This window comes from Pan troglodytes, chromosome 3 (genome assembly GCF_028858775.2).
Source record: "Pan troglodytes isolate AG18354 chromosome 3, NHGRI_mPanTro3-v2.0_pri, whole genome shotgun sequence".
NCBI classification, from domain to species: domain Eukaryota; kingdom Metazoa; phylum Chordata; class Mammalia; order Primates; family Hominidae; genus Pan; species Pan troglodytes.
In genome coordinates this window covers 176,585,321-176,609,985 of record NC_072401.2, presented here as the reverse complement: position 1 = coordinate 176,609,985, position 24,665 = coordinate 176,585,321, and the positions used below count along the sequence as shown (strand labels likewise).

The following is a 24,665-nucleotide window of genomic DNA, read 5'->3' as shown; positions in this document are numbered from 1 at the left end:
TATATTATTTTACATCTCTCAATTCTAATGAACAATTGCCAAAACCCATTTATTATTTTCACTCAAAGGTATGTGATAAAATATTTTCTAAATTGTTTAAAAATAAAAATGGCATTTATTTGCAAATGCTGGCTTGGAGTGAAATCTATACTTGAAATATTAAAGGGGAAAATATCCAGTTGTTTGATGATTCATTTTTCTGTCCTATTTTCAGAATATTCGAACCAGAATAATAAAACTTTGACTATTCCTTATTCTAAATGATTTCTGGAGGAGGTAATTAAAGTCTCTTCTTAGCCGACATCAGTACTTCATGAATTAGACAGTGTTTTGATGTGGGCTCTTAGAAAAGGAAATGGAAAAGAAAGTATATCTTTATGAGTACTATGATCAAAAAAGAAGTGCTACTATCTGTGGTGGATTGGATGGTGGCTCCCAAAAAGATATGTCCCATGTCCTAACCCCAGGAACCTGTGAATGTACTCTTATTTGGAAGAAAGACTCTTTGCAGAAAGACTCTTTGCAGATAAGTAAGTTAAGGACCTTGATATGAGATCTTCCTGGATTATGGTGTGCCCTAAATCTAGTGACAAGTGCCTTTATCAGAAAGGAGAAGGTGAGAAGACATGGTCACATAATAGAGAAGGCCACGTGGAGACCCATATAATGATGGAGACAAAGACTGCAGTAATGCTGCCACAAGCCAAGGAATTCCTTGGGCCACCAAAAACTCAAAGATTCAAGGAAGAATTCTGCCCCAGAGTCTCTTCAGAGGGAGCTTTTCCCTGCCGACACCTGGATTTTGGACTCTTCAACTCCAACACTTTGGGAGAATGAAATTCTGTTGTTTTAAGCCACCAATTTGTGGAGATTGTAATGGCAGCCCTAATAAAACATTATACCAACAATCCCCTGTTTTCTTATCCTGAGCCCCAGTCAAGATATTCAGATGATCTCATGATCATCTTGTAATTCATATTTGGCACAAGTATCTCTTAAAACAAGGTCATCTGAGTAGTATAAGTTTATCTTTGTTTTGCTGTACATTTTATGAAAACATTATTTTATGAAACCTGAGCAAAGTCTGAATATTTAAAAAAGGAGAGAAACATAGAGCACTTTTGTATATACAGAAGTTTTTCCTCCTCCTTCATAAAAGTGATATTACAAATAAAACCTTAAGAAATCCACCATGCATCCCTTCACTCTCAAGTCTTCTCAATTGCTCATCTACTTCTCTAATATTTTGGTTTAGGGTAGCATTACTGGACTTAGGAACAGGATTTTCACATTCCCATTCCATTTCTCTCTGTTCCATCCTTAGTTAACTTCCCCAAATTCTGTAGTTTTATATCTTCCACATAATTCATGCTACCTAGTAAACTTCTTGCCCCGCCCCAAGATTTCTTGGTTTTTTAATATTTAAATCTCCCTCCTTATTTGTTATCTCCACTTAGAATTTTCCTTGTGGCCATATCCACATGCTGAAATGTTCATTTGTATTTAGAGACCCTTCAAATAATCTATTGTCCCCAATGTCTTTTCAGATATAGCTAGTCAGAATATTTCCCCATATTCTTCAGCTGCAGTCATGAAAATCTTTCATCATCTCTAATATCTATTATTGTCACGAGACCATGCAGCTGCCACCACACTTTTGTTGGACTACGAACAATGAAATATCATTAATTTCTGAAAAACTTGCCCTAACCTGTATCACTTGCTTCTTTCACTCCTGGCTTTTAACATTGCAATTTGTCATAATGTTTTAATACCTTATTCAAGTGGTGTGGCAGGCACTAATTAATTGCTATTCTGAGATCCTTCTTATATGAAAAAGTATAAAATGTGATTTGGATAAGGAATAGGAACTGCTTCAATCCAAGGCTCAGAAAATGCTTTCTGAGGAAAAAAAAAAAAAAAAAAAAACTCTGAAATTTGAAATGCTTAGAACTAGCCAGGTGAATAGGGTACGTAAAGAAATGAGGTAGCAGCATGTATGAAGACATTCAGAGGAAAGGAAATATGATCTGTTTGAGAACCTTAAAGAATACTGTAGTTTTTGGTATAGAAATTCTGGTTGAGAAATCACCTGATGAAATGGGAGAGATGGCCTGGTCTGACTACAGATGTTTAGGTTTATAAAAGGTTATTTTTCACAATATAAAAGTCAGATGTTTTTGAACTTTGACAACTGAAAAAGAGTAAAATAACTTAGGATTCAACAGTAAGAATCTTTAGAAATATATCAAAGTAATATGATTTTTAAAAATAGAATGGAAAATTGATGATAGCTGAGAAAATAGCTAGGCGTGTTTATAAATGAATACATCATCATTTGCGTAACTCTTTTTGGTGGCCTAGACGGCTAACAGCTTGACACAATTCATTCTAGCTTTAGGATGTGAAGTGAAGGAATTAGTGAACTCTTTCATTGAGAAAGAGAGCTCTATGGAAATTACTAGCAAATTGTGAGTAAAGATTTTACTGGTTCTCTACATAATGCAACAAGTAAGTATCAATGTGTATGGCATGACATCTATTTAAAATGTGTGTTTTATTGTAATAGAAATTAAAACCCCCTTGTACTAAGAAGTGAAAAAAGTGAAATTAATTTACCTGTAGTAACAAATTGATTATTTTTAGAGAAGAGAATCTGGCATTAATTCTTGCTCCTGTTGTTCAGGAAAGTCACATTCTCTGGAATAAGAGGAACTCATTATATTTAAAATATTATCACAGATGATAAATTCTCATTGTTCTATATTGGCATAAAAATGCTCTTTTAAACTGAATGAGATCACTCTCCAAATCATTTTTTCCTCCTAGGATAGCACTTAGTGATATGAGCTTAATTGAAAAAAATATATAAGGATATCATGCCCATGTCTTTTTTGGTGACATGACATGAACTTTATGCTTCAATAGAAGGTAAATTTTAGTTGTAATGTGGAATAACAATGAAAAAAATAGCACCATTTAGGAGGCTTTATTTTATCCTTGCCATTCAAATACAAGTGGGAGCAACTTAGAACAAATACATAGGTAGTTTTTAACTGCAATGTTTTATCAATAAAATAAAATAACTTTTTAAAGTTATAATGAGTTGCCAGGGCAGGGGAGGAGTGAGGGGGGAAGTTTACAGTGGTAATAGAACATAAAGGAAGTAAATTTAGGAAATGGTATATTCTGCTAAAGTAGTAAACTTCGTAAAATGTTGTTCCAAAAAAATGTCAAATAAGTAACAAATTTATTTTCGTTCAGTAAAAATTAAGATAAATTAAAAATAATAACTTTTGACCTTTCAAAATCTTAATTAGGCACGTTTCTTTGTTCTACATGGTAAAGAAAACTGCTCAAAAACTTCTTTCACTTTTTGCTTATATTTGGGAATTCAAGTCGAAATTACATTGATATTATAGAGACAGAATTTCCGCAATGCAAGTTGATTGCTGGATTTAAACTATCTACTCTCAGAGGAATACAATGAAAGAGACTGAATTGCTGTTATTGAGGGTCTACAATGCCATTATTTATTAGATTGACCTGAATCCCAATTTTGCCCTGGGCTCTTGTGATTTGTAACTGTTGTCCCAGTGTACTTATTAATATTGACCTCCTTTTGTTCTCAAAAGTATCCAGATTGGACAGTAAATTATATGGTCACTCTATTTAGTTAATATCTGAGGCATACTTTTTATGTTTCTACCAGTGCAAACATAATTCTCATAAGCAAACTTGTCGGAGAAGTGCCCATTTTTCAAATGAAGAAACTAAGCCTTCACATAAATAAGTAATTCATGTAATCCAGGAGCAAACCCCAAATTGCTGACTCGGAAGTCTACATCTTTCTATTTACAGAGACACACAGCCTTTTCAATAATTACTGAATGAATAATGAAGCGAAATACTGTGTTAAGTATTTGAAGGAAAGAGTAAATGGTAGGACTGCAGCACTGGGAATCTATTGAATCAAAACTTCTAAATAGATTAAGTCAACCAGATTAACTTGCCTATTTCGTAAATATGGATAATTTTTATATTGCTTCCTAAATACCTAAGCCTCAACTGTATCAGAAAGCAGCAAAAGGCAAAACAAAAAACAAAATAAACAAACAAAAAAATCTTACTAGACGTTCACTACGAATGGGGTAGTAGGTTTACTTTAAAATAGAACATTTTAACTTGATGAAGATCTCCAAGAATGATTCCCTGTGGTCCCAAACCTCATAGTGTCCCAAAAGTGTCCTGTGTATACATGGGCTTATTGAGTTTATGTTGTTTTTCTTATTTACATATTTTAATCTAACAATAAATTCTGAATTCCACATGGGAAGTTACCTTGAAATTTGATAAGAATTCAATGCATTTCTAATGACATATCCTGTATTATATGTAGACCCTTCTATTGTTATATAACTTTATTTTATTTGAGAACTGACAACAGAGAGCTCTTATCTAAGGAGCTTGACTGGTTTTCCAAAAAAGGGCTCCTCAATTGTAAAACTAGGGTATTTCGGTAAAAAATTTATAACACTGGCAGCTCACGCTCCTCATAGCTTTGATGCCTATAATATATGAACACAGTTACAACAATATGTACTATGTCTTTATCTCTATTGATTATGTATCTATCTATCATCTGTGTATCCATTTTTCTTTCTCTCTATCCATTCAGGTAATATAATATGAACTAAAACTATTAATTTTGCTTTAGTTCACAGCTTTCTAAGGGACTAGAGAATTGTTTATATCTCTTTTAACCTATCTTTTTGCATCTAATTATAATATCAGAAAAGTTAGCTGTGGGCCAAATTGAAGGTCCCATTTCAGATGAACAGACTCACTAGACAAAAGACTGACAGACCCTGAAAAGTTAACTACAACAGCGGTTTTCAATTCCATCCGTGCATCAGCATCTCCTGCGGAAGATGGGAAACCCCAGACCTGAGTCAGAATCTCTGGGGATGAAGCTCTGATATGTTACTTTTAAATATCACAACAGACATGTGGCTCATAGTGAAAAAATAATAAGATGAATTGAAAAAGAAGAGTTTTGGTTATAGAAAATTAAACTGCAATATCAGCATTAAAATTTGTATCAGTTAAGATTATGATTGCAATCGACACTAGAAAAACCCAAGTGTTTTGAACAATAAGATTATACATTAAAAAATAGAAATAAAAATACAAAGAAAGAAAATGGTAAATATGGAGGAAATAGAGATTAAAATTAAAACTCTTTGAGATTTCTGATACTGAAATTATCAGCAAATGAGAAACTACAAACTTTATGATATATGCATTATATCATAATAATGCTGGTATATCAAAGAGAAATATAAGGTAATAAACCTCATAATTAGTTCACTAATGATATTTAAAAATAGACTTGGCATATGAAAAAAAGCTCAACATGACTGATCATTAGAGAAATGCAAATCAAAAACACAATGAGATACCATCTCACACCAGTCAGAATGGCTATTATTAAAAAGTCAAAAAATAACAGATGCTGGTGATGTTGCAGAGAAAAGGGAACACTGTTGGTGGGAATGTAAATTAGTTCAACTATTGTGGAAAGCAGTGTGGCAACTCCTCAAAGAGCTAAAAACAGAAGCACCGTTCAACCTAGCAATCACATTACTGGGTATACCCCAGAAGAATATAAATCATTCTCCTATAAAGACACAAGCACACCTATGTTCATTGCAGCGCTATTCACAATAGTAGAGACACAGAATTAACCTAAATGCCATCAATGGTAAACTGGATAAAGAAAATGAGGTACATGTGCACCATGGAATACTATGCAGGCATAAAAAAGAAAGAGATAATGTATTTTGCGGGAACATGGATGGAGCTGGAGGCCATCATCCTTAGCAAACTAACACAGAAACAGAAAACCAAATACTGCATGTTCTCAATTATAAGTTGGAGCTTAAGGATGAGAACATATGGACACAAAGAGGGAACAATAGACATTGGGGTCTCCTTAAGGATGGAGGAAAGGAGGAGGGAGAGGATTAGGAGAAATAACTATCGGGTACTAGGCTTAATACCTGGGCGATGAAATATTCTGTACAACAAACTCCTGTGACATATGTTTACCTATATAGCAAACATGCTCATGTACCCCTGAACCTAAAAGTTTTTTTTTTTAAATAGAGCTTGGTAGGCATGTAACTTCTTGACTTTTCTATGATTTAACATATCACAAAAGCTCCTTTTCCACCTCATGTTAGATAGTCATAAACAATTCAAGTTAAACTCAATTATTTCAGTATTCTTTGTCACTTCAAATTTACACTTAGGGAGCTCAAGAAGTCTCTCTTTCACTTCTCTCTAGAATTTTCTTTTCTAAGAGGTTGTATGACCACTATATATAGTGAGGAAGGAGCAAAGCCCCTGCCCTGTGGATGTGCTGTCCTCTGCTGGGATCCTATTCTCCACACTTTCAGGCAGAGAGCTTCTCGTTATCTCAGACCCCATTCTGCTCATTAACTTTATGGTCCAATCTAATTTATTCTCTAGATTCTTCTAATCACAATTACAAAACATCCTCAGAGCCATTTGCTTTCTGCTCCTTAACTTCCACTCTCTGCCAGTTAAGGAAATGTGAGATTGCTCCTCTTATCTGACCAAATCACATGGGACCTATCTGTGAGGATGTTCCAAATCCATGTTCCTGGCCCTAGGAGATTTGGGGAGATTTTTAGGTTTTCTAGATGATCAGGTATGAACACACAATAAGTCTTATCTATTCTTTGATTCCTGACATCCTTTCTTTTCATCGTTCCATACTGTGGCTAATTTTGAGACGAAAGAACTGCTTTCCCAGATCTCATTAGTGTCTAGCCCTTTGGTTTCCTCCTCAGACTTTCCCCTTTTTTCACTGCAAAATTTTCATTTAGTTTGGACAAAGGGGAAAAGAAGGATGGGAAAAAATAGTCCCACTTCCTAAAAGATCACTCAAAATCTTTACTTGGCTTATGCTATGGTCTGAATGTATGTGTCCCCCAAGATTCATATGTTGAAACTTGAACCCCAATGTGATAATATTAAGAGGTGTGGCCTTTGGGAGTGATTGGGTCCTATGGGCTGTGGCCCTATGAATGGGATTAATGTCTTTGTAAAAGAGGCCTGAGGGAGCTTGTGAGGCCTTCCTTGCTACCATGTGAGGATACAGACTTGGTTATAGCAGCCCAAATAGACTGAGGTAGCTTACCACTAGATCCTAATATTTGAAGTTATAAACTAAGAATTGTTACATCTTTACTCTCTGATTATACTTTCTCCCCATTCAGGAAAACTTCATATATTGTCATTCCTTTTTTTTTCTCTCTCTTTTTTGAGACAGAGTTTCATTCTTGTCACCCAGGCTGGAGTGCAATGGCATGATCTTGGCTCACTGCAACCTCCACCTCCCGGGTTCAAGTGATTCTCCTGCCTCAGCCTCTCGAGTAGCTGGGATTACGGGTATGTGCCACCACACCTAGCTAATTTTGTATTTTTAGTAGAGATGGTTTTCACCATGTTAATCAGGCTGGTCTCGAAATCCTGACCTCAAGTGATCTACCTGCCTTGCCCTCCCAAAGTGCTGGTATTACAGGTGTTAGCCACCTCACCTGGCCTCATGTATTGTCATTTCAGTAAAAATAAATGTGGAAAAATATTTCATTTCAATGAAAGTAAATATGAAAATTTAAATAAAATACAAATGAGAAAAATACATTATAGTTAATTAACCAAAACATTCAAAACAGTCTCTCCCACTCTCCCTCTCACCATGTGTATGTGTGCTTGTGTGTGTGTGTGTGACAGAGAGAGAGAGACTGGGTATAAATTATGGTAGGTACTAACGAGAGAGATTTTTTAAAAATGAAAATAGAGACAATCAGAATTAATTACAAAGTTTAAAATATTAGCTTTTAAGGTATTCTCAGTGTAAGATTGAATATATGTGTGATCTTGGTTATGTTTGGTTGGTGGAAATACAATGTAAGAAATTAGTAGATATGCATAAACAATTTTTGTTAATAGAAAGTTATGTTTCTATCAACAATATATTTGGAGACTCTGGTCGGGAAAATATATAGTTTCATGTGGCTACAAGAAAAAGGGAGAATCTGCTGCTGAGTTTGGGAGACAATTTATCTAAAGGATATATTCGATAGAAGAGTTTGAATTTTGAATCAAAAAGAAATTCAATGAATCTGAGAATTAAAATTCAGAACCTTATTTTGAAATTGAGATGTGCCTTTTGTTTTTAATTTGGATATGATAAGACCTAGTTCAATAAACCAAACATGTATTTATCCACATTTTTTCACCTCTCATGCTTGTTGGCATTGCTGTTTAGAAGTAAGTCCAGAGTAGAAAATGTCTGCGCACATGCCAGTGTTGGCATTTCAGTGAGTCTGGTTTGGTGATGATTTTGTGCCTCTGCTTATTTGTTTTACCTGCTCCTTTTCACCGCGAAAGAGGTCTGATTCCACGCAAAGAGGACTGGATGGGGGCTCAATCAAATTTGTTTTCTTGCTGATGGTTATACGATCACAGGAGTATTGACGAGTTATGCCCCGGGAGTTTTCACTTCAGTTTTTGTTCACAATTCGTGAGACTGCAGGGAGAACATGTTTTGTACTCTACCTGAAATGAGAAATGAAGACTGTGAACTGCTGAAGAATATTGGAAGAGGAAATTAGACAGATAAAGCTTAAATTCAGCAGTTTGATGAGCTAAAACTTGATAACTACACACAAAAGTGGAAGGCTGAAAAAAAATTCATAGCTTTCTGAAGTACATGGAAAAATAGTCAAGAGAAATTTAAATGCATAAATATAAAATTTCCCAGAAGAAAATCATTCTTTTACATCAAAATTGTCAGTGTTAGTGGGCTATTTGAATTGTTAAATCTAGAGTATATTTTCAAAGTACAATTTCCGATTCTAGGAGAAAAGGAGTCATTTAAAAAAAAAAGTTGGCCATTTGTGAAAAACAAAATTAATAGTTGAAGGAAAAAAGACATAGTTACCTTTTAAACATAAAATCTGAGGCTTTTAATTCTTAAATAAATTTAATTTTTAAGGACTTTAATATGACATTCCAAGTTTTGATACAAAATTGCTACTTTTCTGGAAAAATAATTTTGCTTTATAAATTATTATTACTCATCCATTTGTTCATTAAATAATCAGTAAGCAGCTGCCAGACAAGGTGCTAGGGCCTTTTTCACAAGATGAATGAACTCAAGCTATTCAGAGACAAGAATGAAGAGACATATTATTAAAATTTTAACACAATGTGAAAATTGCTTTAATTATTCAATTTAAAGTATTTTTGAGTGCTTACTTAGCTTCAAGCTTTATATCATGAGTGGGGATAGAGTTTCATATATAGATATATATGAGAGAGGCTGGGAGCGGTGGCTCAAGCCTATAATCCCAGCACTTTGGGAGGCCGAAGTGGGCAGATTACTTGAGGTCAGGAGATCGAGACCATCCTGGCTAACATGGTGAAACCCCGTCTCTACTAAAAATACAAAAAATAAGCCGGGCATGGTGGCAGGCGCCTATAGTCCCAGCTACTCGGGAGGCTGAGGCAGGAGAATGGCGTGAACCCGGGAGGCAGAGGTTGCAGTGAGCCGAGATCGGGCCACTGCACTCCAGCCTGGGCGACAGACTGAGACTCTGTCCCAAAAACAAAAAAACAAACAAACAAAAATTAGCCAGGTGTGGTAGCATGCGCCTGTAATTGCAGTTCCTTGGGAGGGTGAGACAGAAGAATCGCTTGAACCCAGGAGACAGAGATTGCAGTGAGCTGAGATCGCGCCACTGCACTCCAGCCTGGGCAACAGAGTGAGAGTCTGTCTCAACAGAAAAAAAAAAAAAAAAAAAAAGAGAGAGAGAGAGAGAGATGTGAGAGATAGAGTGAAGGAGAGATGTATAAACAATGAAATTATGTAAATCCTATACAAAAATGAGGCAGACAAGTGGGAAGGACTCCCCAGAAAAACTCCAGCTGGCCTTGGGCACTGGGGTGGAAACTCAGGAAGTTCCTGTGGGTTTTGCAGCAGGGAGGAGCTTAGCCCCTCCTCTTCCTGTGTGGAACCTGGGATTCAAACTGCGAGGCGGGAAGCGCATCAGCAGGGACTCTGGCTTTGTGGAGAGTCTGTGTTTCCCCCCTTTTCCATTTTTTTCACTCCTCAAATCATCCGCTAGCCTAAATTTTCGTAGCTGTGTGATAAGGACCTCATCTTGAGCTGAACTAATGAAAAGTCCTGTAACAAAAAGACATTTTATGTTTTACAAAGTGATCAAAAAGAGGTGGCTGGGTCTTTTTGAAAGCATCAGAATATGCTTTCTAAAGAAAGTCAACATTATGCTTCAAAAAGGTGGTATAAAATGTGCCTTATCAACTGATATGGAGTAACCAGGAGTGTACTTCACAGAAGAGGTAAAGATTGAACAGATTATTGAAACAAAATAAGGAAACTGTCAGGAAAACAAAGAGGAAAGGATATTTTACAGAGAAACCAACATGTGCAAAAACAAGAAAGTGCAAATTAGCAGATGGCATTCCGGAAATTTTAAGTCATCTGGCACTGACCAAGGCAGCCTTAGAAGTTCCCCCAAACTTGACTAAACTTTAGACAAGTTTCTTCCTGACTCTAGGCCCTTGATCTCTCTTTTCTTAGAGCAGTTACTTTAGAAAAGTTAAAATTGTAAATTCTTTCGCTGCAGCTTAGAGATGTAAATCTTCTCTTGCAAGTTTTACAGACTAGGAATGTCTTTCTCCAGATCCTGAGAGTCATCCTTTTGAAAAGTATTCACCAAGAAAGATGGAGTGCCTTTATCCAGTCTCTATAGAAATGTAGGAGCTTAACTTAGATAAGCACGTATTAGCAAACACAGATGGCCGAATCATGTTTACCAACCTCCCTGCAAAGTTCTCTAGTACTTTGTCATTAAAAACTGTCCCATCTTTTGTTTCAGGGGAGTTAAATATAGTCTCTCTCCCCTATTGCAATAGTCTTGCCTCCCTCTGCAATTGTCTTTGCCTGTCAACTCTGGCTGGTGTCTTTTTTTTTTTTTTTTTTTTTTAAAGCACATGACAGGGAATTTGTAGAGATAGGTAATGTTAGGTTCACCCCAACCAGACTGTTCCCCCTCCCTTCCCATGGGTCTTACATCCGCACAGCTCCCCCAGGGCTAAAGACAAACCCCCCTTCACTGACCCCTCCAGTAACTATCCAGTCAGTTACAGGATGCGGTTGACATGTCTGCTCACCTTGCATAACAAAGCTGGCAAAAAACATCTCCAGGATGCGGTCAAGACACCTGCACACCCATCTCAGCTCCCCCACCCTGACCCTGTTCCTCGCCCTATAAAGCCCTGCAATGGTCTGTAAGCAGGGCTGCCTCCTCTGCTTTTATCAGGAGGTAGCCCGGCAGGACTGACAATAAATCAGCTTGCCTGAACTCGGCTGTCCTTCCAATTATCCCTTACAGGTAAAATCCAGAAAACGAAGGTTTTTGTATACCCTTAGGGGAAACGTTTTAAGCAGGGAAGACGAAGACAAACTGATTTGGAATCCTAGGACTGGAGGAAAGCCAAATTATAATGGCAGTTTGTCTTATATTCCCCCACCGAACAGAAGAAGGCCACACAGGCCAAGTGTTTCCCAGCCCATAATCTAGCAAAAGAAGGTGGCTCAGAAAGGATTAAGTCTCCCTTGGATCAAATGCATGTCCCTCCAATAATACCAAGCAAGATTCCACCAGCAAGAGGAATCAATCAGGACCCAGTAAACATAGAGGGGCCAGTAGAAGCACTCTCCCACTAGGCTCATCCTGAAACCCCACTCCCACATCCAGGAATACCCAGGTAGCTGTGCACCAACCAGCAAGAGGGACCTCGCCATAACAGGTGGTGGGTAGACTAGCCCAATAAATATATTATAAAATACTCCTAGAACCAGTAAGTGAGTTGACCAAGGCTGCAGGTTACAAGATCAACAGACAAAACTTAATCACAATTTGTATGCAAACAAGGAATATTTAGAAATTGAAATTAAAACTCAACTACCATTTGCAATCATTCGAAAGAAAATTTACTACTTAGATAGTAATATAACAAAACATGTACAGAATTGACATGGTGAAAACTACAAAATGTTAATAAGGGAAATTTTTTAAAATCAAATACAGATAGATTAGAACATTCAACATAGTAAAGGTGCCAGTTCTCCCCAAATTGTTTTATATTAGTTTGGTGCAAAAGTAATTGCAGTTTTTACCATTGAAAGTAATGCCGTTTAAAAAAAACACACAATTACTATTGCACCAACAGTTGTAAGCTACTATAAATATTGATATGCAGGTTTTTGCATAAACATAAGTTTTTAGTTGGGCAAACACCTAAAAGTAGAGTGGCTGGGTTGATAGTGAGTGTATAATGAACTGTCAAATAGTTCAAATGGGCTGTACTATTTCCTAACACCTGTGTTTGAATGTTCCAGTTTGTCTGCATTCTTGCTAGCACTTGGTATTTTGAGTATTTCTTAGCCACTCTAAGAGATTTGTTGTGGTATCTAGTTGAGTTTAATTTGCATTTCACTAATGACTAATGATACTGAGTATCTTTGATAAGCATATTTGACATTTATGTATATTCTTCGGTGGAATGTCTGCTGAAATATTTTGCTTAGTTTGTATTGTTTTTTGTATATTTTACTGAATTTTAAGAGTTCTCAATATATGCCAAATGCAAGTCAGAGAGAGTTCATAAAGACAATAGAACTATTTAATGAAAAGGGGAAACAGTGTTATCTTTTGTTGTTATGTTTCGTTTTTTTTTTTTTTTTTGGACATGGTCTTGCTCTGTCACCTAGGCCGGAGAGCAGTGGTGTGATCATGGCTCAGCCTCCTGAGTAACAGGGATTATAGGCTTGCACCACGACACTCGCTAATGGTTTTTAATGTATTTGTTAAGATGGAGTCTCATTATGCTGCCCAAGCTGGTCTCGAACTCCTAGCCTCAAGCAATCCTCCCCGGTCAGCCTCCCAAATGTTGTTTTTAATACTGTTTTAGAGTGTCAGTACTCTGAGTTTAAAAACTAGTATTTTAATGGAAAACGTAACTCATCTGTCCTTATACTTTTGCCTTATTAAATCTTCATAGTTAAATATATCTTATTTTCAGAACTTGAGAAAATTAAATAATATTTATATAATTTAATCATATTGACAACCAGGAGAAGTTTCTTTAGGCTAAGTAAACTTGTGTGCTTATGAACGGAAGGCAGGGAAGTGGTCTGAGCATCAATTTGAAGCGTTATCGATATGGTTTTTTCTTTTGTAAAATGGGAATGATAATAGTAATGTCTACCTCATACGGTGGTTTGGGAAGTTAAATACGATAAACCAGGTTAAATATTTAGGGCAGTGACTACCATTCTTATTCAATACATAATTGTTATTATGATTATTTTACAATCTTTAAAATACTTCAGTGGTTTTGCAAATCTCCACTTCACTCTATCTGTATAAATATACATACTCTTTTTTTTTACACCAAATAGGAAATAAAGGATATAATTTTTTTAAAAAATGATTTGAAAGAAAGCTGACTTTCATTAAAGTGTGTCTGAAGCAGTGTTGTTATTGTGTGATCCCATATCAGAAGCATCTGTACCTGATACTTTGTTTCTATTTGTCTTTCAGCAAGCAAGGAAAACAGAAAGTACCCACTGTGATTTTCTAGTTATTTTTCTAAGCCTTCTCAAGCAATTATTATCATCAATTTTCATCTAGCATTTTATCTTCTGTCTGGTTCACTTCTTTGTTTCTCAGGAGCACAAGTCTTTACGAAACGACGTGGGTAGCCACTTCCTTTTCCCTTTGAAATGGATACTTCTCCTGGCATTTTAATTTTGGCTCAAGTATAAGACTTATGAAGACTCTCAGAATTAATAATGTAAACAAATTCTGTCAGAGAACATTTGAATTGGACGGTTCTGAAAGGGAAAACTGCATAGTTTAAAGTGACTTCCTCTATCACATTGTAAGATATTTCCTTTCTTCCTTTCTTTAATAAAAGAACCATTTAATTACTCCTGTATGTCTTAGCCATGGAGGCATGGCTATATGACAAGAGGCAGATGGTCATGACATTTTAAATATTTTTAATATAAACTTTGTTTTTTAAAACCGTTTTAATTTACAGGAAAAAAAATGCAAAAATAGCACAGAGTTTCATGTATCTCCATACCCACTTTCTCCTATTAGAAACATCTTACATTATATAATACATGTTTCACAATGAAAGAACCAATATTAACACCTCGTTATTAAATCCATGCCTTTTGTCAGATTTCCTTAATTTTTTGCTAATGTCTGTTTGTGGTTCCAAGGTCCCATCCAGGACACCACATCACAATTAGTCATGTCTTTTTCAGCTTCTTTGGCTATTGCAGTTTTGCCCTTTCCTTGTTTTTAATGACTTTGACAATCTTGAGGAGTACTGGGAAGGTATTTTGTTGAATGTCCTTCAATTAGTGTTTGATGGTTAGAATAATTTATACATATTTGGAAGGCCACAAAGGGAAAGTGCCTTTTATCATATCAAGGCAACTGCTATCGACATTCCTTGTCACAGTTAATGTTGGCCTTCATCATCGGGCTTAGGTAGTATTTGTCCATTTCTCTAATGTAAAGTTACTTTTTCCATTTTCCACACTGTAGCCTTTGAAAGGGTGTCAACTTGCATAGCCCACATGGAAGAAGTGGAGAATTATGCTTCTCCAGACTCCTAACATACAATAGTCTTTTAATGGTCTTTTTACTGCCTTTCTAAAATCTCATATAACTGAAATGATATTAATGTAGCCTTTTCAGACTGGCTTTTTTCACCTACTATTATGCACTTCAGGTTCATCCATGTCTTTTCATTGCTTAATGGTTCATTTCTTTTTATCACTAAACAGTATCCATTGTATTGATATGTCATAGTTTGTTTATTCATTAGCATACTGAAGGCTATCTTGTGACTTACACTTTCTGATGATTATGAATAAAGCTGCTATATACATTGACATGCAGTTTTTTGTGTAGACATAAGTTTTCAAGTCAGTTGCATTAATATTCAAGAGTATAATTTCTGGATGTTGAGGTAAGACTATCTCTAACTTTGTAAGAAACTCCCAAGCTGTCTTCCAAAACTAGCAGTGAACAAGAGTTCCTGTTGCACTGCATCCTTACCACATATTGGTATTGTCCAATTTTTTAAATTTTAACCTCTTTAACAAGTATGTAGCAGCATTTTGTCTTAATTTGCAATTTCCTAAAGACAAATGTTTTGATAAAATTTTCCTATGCTTATTTGCTATCTGTACATGTTCTTTGATGACATGTCTGTCAGATCTTTTGCTCATTTTTTAATTGAGTTGTCTGTACTATTATTGTTGAGTGTTAGGTATGATTTACAATAAAGTAATTTCTTTTGTATTTTTGCATATTTCCGTCAGTCTGTGACTACTCTGTTCATTCTCTTAACAGTGTCTTCTATCCTGAAAATGAAGACAATTGCCTTCTTCTCACAGAAGATTGAGCTCAAAGAACTCATGAAGACAGAGAAGCTGAGAAGAAGTGGCCTTGGGAAGAATGACCTCTTGCAGAGCTGCAGTTCTAGCCTGTTATCCCCTTGAAGAAGCATTTGTCAAGCAGAGTGTGAGAACTTAGACACAGAAACCAGTAGTAGTGAAACATCAAGTGACCATGCCTGGAGGTAGGCATATAAATACAGTTATATCCCACCCAGTGGACTAGGCTTGTGTGTTTAGGGAGTATACACAAGAAATGGTTCTTCTTTTCCCTTTCTTATGTTGTTGCTGAATACTTCATGCACAAGGAAAAAAATCATATCCCAAAGAGAGAGTGATTGGCTTGTTCAGATTTTGTTGTTGTTCTTCCCTGTTATCTGATTAATGAAAGGAAGTATGTGTGGTGGAAAATATTTTTTAAAGATATATATGTGTATATATATATATATCATGCACAGTATATAGGAGGTGATGCACAGGTAGGAGCTGGCAGTGCAGAGAGGAGACATTGATCTGAAGAAACAGCTCCTAACAGCTTATGGGGCACTCACCCTGTGCTCAAGCAATCATTGTCAATGACAAAGTGGCCATTTAAGTTGTAATTGTATTAAATTAGGCCGAGCACGGTGGCTCATGACTGTAATCCCAGCATTTTGGGAGTCCGAGGTGGGTGGATCAGGATGTCAGGAGTTGGAGATCAGCCTGGCCAACATGGTGAAATCCCGTCTGTACTAAAAATACAAAAATTAGCCAGGTATGGTGGCACAGACCTGTAATCCCAGTTATAAGGGGAGGCTGAGCCAGGAGAATCACTTGAACTCGGGAAGCAGAGGTTGCAGTGAGCCGAGATCGCACCACTGCACTCCAGCCTAGGCAACAGAGCGAGACTGCATCTCAAAAAAAAATAATAATAATTAATTAATGCTAATAATTTGTATGTTTTATTTGGAGAGCTTGAGTAACTTTAACTCCTAACTAAGCATATGTGTTTTTTTGGTTTTGGTTTTGTGTCTTTTTTCTTTTGGGTTGATCTGTAACATGTTTGAGTATAGGAAATAGTGGGTTATTCTTTTGGCTTTGCTATTCACGGTGAATTATAAAACATAAATTTTTGTGAGATTTCAAAGATTATATTTCAAAGATTATATTAAAAGATAACATTGCTTACAGATTTAAAAGATGTGATTATCACAAGAATGTGATAGTGGGGGGATAAAATAACTAACAGAATAAATATTTTTTAAGATAAAAATATTTATTTTATAAAAATAAAATAAAAATGGTTTCAAATATTTCAAATGGTAACTTTCTCTACCCACTGTCACAGCCGTGAGGGTCTCTCTCTTACCTCTTCACAATGATAAGTTGGTGGGGTTCCTAGAAGTAAAAACCCACCAAAGTATGGAAGCCTCCATAAATGGTACCTCTGAGTTTCTTATGCTCGTGCTGATTGAAACTCAGCCTCATCAAAAAGCTTCAGCAGTTCAGAAGAATTACCTTATAAATGTTACTACCAGTTTATGGCTTCGGAAACTTCTGCTCCAAATAAGCAGACTCCAGTTATGACCCTCTGTATTTGCCTGTCTCCAGATTTCAGGATGATGATTTGCTCTATGACTTCAGTTCTCTAATGGGTCCAATAAAATTCATTGATTTCAGTTTGCTCAGCTTTTTTGTCTTGTTGAAAGAGTGTATGTAACACTCAAGTTGATAAGCTATTGTCATCAACACAGTTTTTAAAAATTGTATTTTGTTTACAACTTGTTTAAAGACTTTATAGTGACAGTTACATTATGCTTATTAATGTTCCTGGTGACAGACCTTTATTTGAATTTTTATATATGATTTAAACTTGTCTTCATATGGAAATATTTAAGGAATTTTGATACTTATATTCACTTCCATCAAACCAAGATCCCAAAAGTTAAAAAGAATCATTAACTAATTTAGTAGTTGGAGACTCAATAGAGTGATTTCAATTGAGTTTGAACTTTAAATTAATTGTTATAATACCTGATAAGTCTGGCTTCCTAAAGTATCATTTCTTTATCTTATCATTCCACATTTTGAACTACATACGAAAATAAAAGTCATTTGAAAATTTACCTATAGCTTGGAAGAAATTTTGAAATTTAACCACACATGTATGTGTGTACACATGTGCACACACACACAACTTATTCCCACAGGTATTTCCTGTAGCAGTTAATAATACACCTTCCATATATTACATATTTAGTAAAGCTTTTAAGAATGATTCAATTTATGTAAAACATACGAAGAAAGCATATTAATCTTTTACTGAGACGGGAAACTGATGGATCAAAATATATGCGAGTTGACATTGTTAGCCACTATCCTTAAGGTGGATATCAGTTTAACATGGTAACATATTCCTGTTCACTTTTTGGATAATAGGCAGTAGGCTTTTGTGCGTCCATTTGGAAATTGGTTGTTGGGGACCATTCAATGATCTGGTTTTGGCCAAAATGCCCGTATGGGTTTGTCAGATAATATTATAATTCTTTGGCACCATGCATCAAGAGTAGTCCAGCAATAGGAAATGAAATTCATTTTCTCACTAATGTTGGTTGAGTACAGAGGCCAGTTTGTCCTACATGTGTGCGTAATGTCACATACCTTTTTAAGAAGATTTCACTTGGGGCCACCAGAAGCCACTCTAAGTGGGCCAGAGGTGATTTTCATATTATAGCTTTTATTTCTCTTGTTGAAAAATTGTGTGTAACATTTGAGTTGATTGACTGTTTTCATAAATACAGGTTTTTAAAAATGTGTTTGTTTACATCTTGTTTATAAATTTTGTTTATACTCATCTTGTTTATACTTTCTGGTGACAATTCCATTGTGCTTATTATTCTAGTTTTCTTACTGTAGAACCAAAGACTGGCATAGTATAATATTCTCTTTGAACTTCTTCAAAGATGTGGTCTCTGAGTGTTGTGGGTTAGAGATCTTGGTGAGAACTACCCGTTGGTGTAATGATCAATCAACATTTTCTTTTGCTTTGATGATGTCTCTTTTTGAACTGATATCCACCTTGATAATAGTCAACTTCTTAGGAACCATTACAGTTATTAAAATACTTTTAATCTGCTAACCATTCTAAATTATGGATAATGTAAGATAATTACATTATCTTACTGCAAAGATACTTACATTAAGTATCTTTATTTTCTCTGAAGCTTTTCGAAATCATGAACCATCCCAAAACATTTCTACTATTAGTGTACATAAACTTTCTTCCCTTTATTCATCCAGCAAGCTATGGGAATGGAAACAATTCTGTTATCTAAGAATATTTTCATTTCTGGAAAGGGGTCAAAATGGTGAGTTAAAATTTGTTCCAGTGTATTCTGCCTGATATTTTCTGGTTTCATTCTTAGGATATGACCTACAAACAAATCAAGATTAAATCTGGATTTCTGGGAATGCTTTAATTAATTTATTAGCGTGTTTTAATAAATCTACTAGATATTTAGGAAGCAGTGGTTAGGGGGCCATGAGCTTCCCTCTTCTAATGGAAGAAGATTAATAGTATTTAAAGTATTACAGTGATGAACAGAAACATGGAAAGAAGAAAGTAATTCAATTTTAGAAAGTAAGCCTACTTTGTTAGGAAATATTGCATACTTTTAATGGGCAGCAAAGACTGGCAAAATAGGGAACCATTAAGTTTAAGGTAGAAAGTAAAACTGTTAGTAGAAGCCTCCATCAAGTTTCAACTTCTGCTTTCAGCTTAGGAAAGTAGGATTTTGACATTGGGTTAGTAGAAAAATAGTTGCATGATACTGGTTTGTTGAGATGGAAGAGATATTTGGCTTGTTCAGATCTTTTATGTATGAATAGGTAACATGATTCATGATGACGCAGGCTCATAATGAGAGGTTGTTGAAGGGCTAATTTTTAAAGCATGAAATGCCTATATATGCATAAATTCTCAGATAAGAGATTTGATTAACAAAGATTTGGTTAAGTGATACAGTATTGTGTCAATTTCTGAAAGTCAACGTGGCAGACAGAATAAGAAAATGACTCCTAAAATGCCCAGATGTGCATGTTCTTGTATAATCCTCTCCCTTGAATATAAGTAGGATCTTTGAATATGATAAATCTCACTTGAGTGATTGGATTATGTAACACAGAAAAGGTGAAAGGGTTTTGCCGCTGTAACTGAGATCTCTAATTAGTTGACTTTGATTCAAAAGGGACACTATTCTGGATGGGCACTGACTTAATCAGGTGAAAGCCATAAAAGCAAAAGAATCTCTAGCTAGCCTTAAAGAGAAACAGCTGTATTGAAAGCTGCCCGTAAAGAGGGGGAGCCTCTAAAAGGAGAGGACCTCGATGCTACAACCACAAGTAACTAAATTCTACCAACATTAACGAGCTTGGAAGAGAACTTTGAGCTCCAGAAGAGAACTGCAACGTGGCTAATGCCTTGATTTCGGCTTGTGAGACCCTGAACAAAGGACCTAGTTAAACCTTACCCAAACTCCTCATCCACAGAAACTGTGGTGTGATAAATGTGTGTTGCTTTATGCGCCTAACTCTGTGCTAATTTAATATCTAGCCATAGAAAATGAATACATTTGGAAACCCATTGTTGGCTATAGTGAATGAGACCCAAAGAATCATCTCTAAAATCTCCTGGTTACTAACTAGAAAAATTCTGAATGGTTATGATCTTTCAGAAAAGAGAAATTTACCTCCTTGGGATATATTATGCTTCAGATGATACACTTTAGTTTGAGAAAAAATTTTAGTCCCCATCAGAAAGTTTATAGACTATTAGACATAAAACAAGTAATTAGATGGATGGAGTCAGTCCTAGAGCTCAGCTAAACTTTAGAATACCACAAAGTATGGTAGAATATAGGGAAATGTAAGTTCCTTGAGGCCCTGGTTAAAGACTTTTAAAAATTAAGACAATATCTCAATAAGCCCTAAGTCATAATTACCAGGGTACGTTATCGAATTTCTCAGAAGAAAGCAAACAGATGACTCTGAATTGAACAGATTCTAAAGGAACAGAAAACAGATTTACAGCTGTAAAATATGCAATTTCATTATGCGCCAAAGACAAAATAATATTTGAATTTGTTACTACAGAGAAGTGGGAGATCATTATTCAATTTATACTCCTGAGATTCTGAACAAATTTATATCACTGCCCTGTGTTTTTTTTTCTTTTTCTTTTTTTTAAATTTAGAGAAGTACTAAAAGGAATAGTACAAAGTTTCATGATTCATTTCTCAAATAGGTTTTCATCTATTGATTTTAGTGCTTTGTTAGGCCTTGGTTTTAGAGGGTATGGGGCAAGTTTGGGCAGATATTTGGAGGGTTTAGTCTGAAACTGATAGGTTCAGCCTAAATAGTATTACAAAATCAGTTTAATCTATGCCCAGAAGTATGACTACTTCTTTGACCTTCAATTTGTGTAAAGAGTACAGATAAGGCAAGGTTTAAATAGCTATAACCTGCTTGTGATCGAGGGCGTCCTCAGGAAATGTGCAGGAACAGGCCATCAGGAGAGCTTTTATTTTACAGGAGATACTCACACCACCCCATTTGGTTAGTGGATGTGATGTCACAAAGGAGGAAAGAATGTTTCTCAATTAAGAGTCTGAGGGCGACAATTATGCGCTGGGGCATGCAAAGTGTTTGAGGGTTATTAGCGGTACCCGGCACCTGATAGTTATTCAGTCCCAGGGAGAAGTTAGGTAACAATGTCAAGATGTATGACAGATGTCACAGGGCCTATCAATCAAAATGTTGAGTTTTTTTTCTTTAATAATTAGAGAACTTTGCCTTTATGCAATGAAGGGACATTGAGCGACTTATTCCCCCTTGCAGAAACTTCAATAATTACCCCATTTGTATTTGTTCCCTTTTGTTTCCTAGCTGTAAGAGTGAAATTATTTTTCCTATACTCTTTCAGTTTAAAGTGTATAAAACCATCTTTTTCAAGAGTACTCTAGGGTTTAACAACTATAGTGTTTTTACTTGCATCCCAAAGTAAACAGCATCTTTTTGAAATTCTCAACGTATAGACAATTGTTGCAGCTGTTTTTTTCATTTATTTTTAATTTTTTAATGATTAAATCCTTAAAGAAGAGTTGCAAAGCTTGTAGAGTTTTCATATATGCTTCATCTAGCTTCCCCTAATGTTAACATCTTGAATAACCATGATACATTTATTAAAAGTAAAAAATTACCATTGGTATAATACTATTAACTAAGTTACAGACTTCATTAGGATTTGCCTGTATTTCCCCCTAAATTTTTTTTCATTTCCAGGATCCAGTCCAGGTTACCACATTACTAAGTCATCTTATCTCCTTAGTTTCCTCCAGTTTGTGACAGTTTGTCAGTTTTTCCTTGTTGTTCATTACCAATATACTTTGGAAGGTATTTGGTAGAATGGCCCTTGATATGGGTTTGTGTGGTTCTCACAATGCAACTGAGGTATGGATTTTGTGAAGAATATCATTTAAAGCCTTTTTCTGATATGTCAAGGAAACTTGATATCAGCATGATTTGTTATTGGAGATGGCTTACTTTGACACCATGGCTAAGTTAGCGACTGATAGATTTCTCCACTGGAAAGCTGCCTTTTGTCTCTTTTCCTGCTCTATTCATTAGAAGCTTCTTAACAAGTCTAACCCACCCTCAAGCTCCACCATGGAGAGAGGAGTATCAAAGAATTTACCGGCATATGTTTCAACTACCATAGTACTTAATAAATATTTTGGGGAGATATTTTCAGACCTGTTGACTTGTTATTTCTGCCATTCTTCTTCATTCACCATTTGTAAAGAAGCTTTTCCCTTTCTTCATCAATTAATTTATTTGATTATTTATATCAGTATGGGCACGTGTTTATTTTATCTAATGGATGTAATTCAATAATGACATTGTTTATTTTGTTACTCAAGTTGTTCTAGGGTTGCCTTGGGAGATTTTTGAGGTTTCAGGATAACTCTTGGATCACTTTGACATGCCCTATGTATTTATCTGTATGTTTATTTATTTATCAGCCCTTGCTTGCTTTCTAGCACCACAGGATGCTCCAGAATAATTTGTATTTTTCCTGCCCCAGCCCCATATTTTCTCCAAATATGACCAAAGAGATCAGTCATTTCTCTAAATATGATTGCAGAATCATATTTAGAATCCATGATATAAGCAACAGTGGTGCTCATTGCTATAGAACTATTATTGCTTGTTTACTTTTTCTGGAAAGACAAAGTTACATGTACATATGCACACATGTTTATATGTATTTCTGTATTTACTTATATTTATGCATATTAAAAGAAGCAAGAACTCAATCTTTTATTTCCAATTCTAACTCATCACCACAGTGGTCATTCTAGCCTCTCCCACTTGCTCATTTGTAATTTCCTTTTTCGATATAAAGAATTTGGTTCCCATTCCATTCCATGTAGTGAACTGTCTACATTTTGTTTACTTACTTGTACAACTTTAGGAGTTGTAGTTCCAGAATGGCTAAATTTACCCTGTGATATCAAAATTACCAGCTGAAATAAAGTGCTTATGTAAAGTTCTTTCTGCCTTTAATTTTATGATCTAGTCAAAACATTGTTCCCAACGTTATTGTGAGCTCTTTCTTGTTTCTCTCACACACTTCAGTGAGATTAAACCCTGTACTTAGATTTATTTGGCACAGTCTTCATTTCATCCTTGGATTTCCAAAAGCTTAGTTTTTATTTTAATATGAGTACATTTAATGCACTATTTTGTATGGTTTCTGAAATTTTGAAAAATGCATAGTGTCATTTGTACATCACTGCAGAACCATATAAAACAGTTGCCTCACTCAAATTTCCATTGTGTGCTCTCCAGTGATCAAAACTAAATGTCCTGATCAACAACTGATTTTTTTTTCTCATTTAGCAAAATGTCATGTAAATGAAATTATACAGTATACAGCCCTTTGGGTCTTGCTGCTTTCATTTGGCAAAATGAAATCAAGATTTCTTCATATTGTTGTATGAATCAACAGTTTCTTTTTAGTGCTGAGTAACGTTTCTTTGTATAGGTACATTGCAGCATGTTAATCTACTCATATGTTAAAGGGAATCCTGGTTATTTTTGCTTTGTGGTGATTATAAAGCTTTTAGAAAAATTTGCATACAGGTTTCAGGTTTTGTGCACACAGACTTTTACTAATTTACCTAGGTTAAAAACTAAACATGGGGCCGGGCGCGCTGGCTCACACTTGTAATCCCAGCACTTTGGGAGGCCGAGGCAGGCAGATCACGAGGTCAGGAGATCGAGACCATCCTGGCTAACGCGGTGAAACCCCGTCTCTACTAAAAATACAAAAAATTAGCCGGGTGTGGTGGCGGGCGCCTGTAGTCCCAGCTACTCTGGAGGCTGAGGCAGGAGAATGGCGTGAACCTGGGAGGCGGAGCGTGCAGTGAGCTGAGATCGTGCCACTGCACTCCAGCCTGGGCAACAGTGTGAGACTCCATCTCAAAAAGCAAAAAACAAAAAAAAAACAAAACATGGTATTGTTGGTTCACATGGTGAATATATATTTAACTTCGTCTAAGAAACTGTCAGTTTCCAAAGTGGCTGTACATACCATTTTGCAGTCCCAACAGCAATGAAGGAGAGTTTCTGTTTCCTGCATCCTCACAAGCATTTGCTATTATCAATTTTTGTATGTTTGTTTTGTTTTGTTTTGTTTTTGCCATTCTGATATGTGTGTAGAGATAACTCAATATGGTTTTGATTGTCATCTGTTTATTTTCTTTCTCAAAATGTTTGAGACCTTTCCCATCTTAATTAGGTAGTTTGTTTTCTTGTGATTGTTAAATGTTCTCTACATTTCTGGATACAAGTTCTTTATCTCTAATGTAATTTGCAAATATTTTCTACCAGTCTGTTGTTTGTATTTTCACTTTCATTAGAATATATTTTGAAGAGCAAAATGTTTTAATTTTGATAAACTCTATTTATCAAACATAAATAGAAAAACTGTATTTATAAAACATATGGCTCATGCTTTTGC

At 35.6% G+C, this 24,665-nt stretch overlaps 1 protein-coding gene across 6 annotated transcripts in view; it reads right to left on the bottom strand.

The window, feature by feature from the left end:
- ADAM29 (ADAM metallopeptidase domain 29) overlaps nt 1-21,231 on the bottom strand; it is a 60,277-nt gene extending 39,046 nt beyond the window's left edge. Inside the window, exons 1-4 of one of the 6 annotated variants that reach the window (XM_054682629.2) lie at nt 21,103-21,216; nt 18,782-18,887; nt 8,463-8,652; nt 2,620-2,700 (exon numbers count right to left, since the gene is read on the bottom strand). The gene's annotated coding sequence lies outside the window, so the exon portion shown is untranslated. 6 annotated transcript variants of the gene reach the window in all.
- Between the last annotated feature and the right edge of the window lie 3,434 nt (nt 21,232-24,665).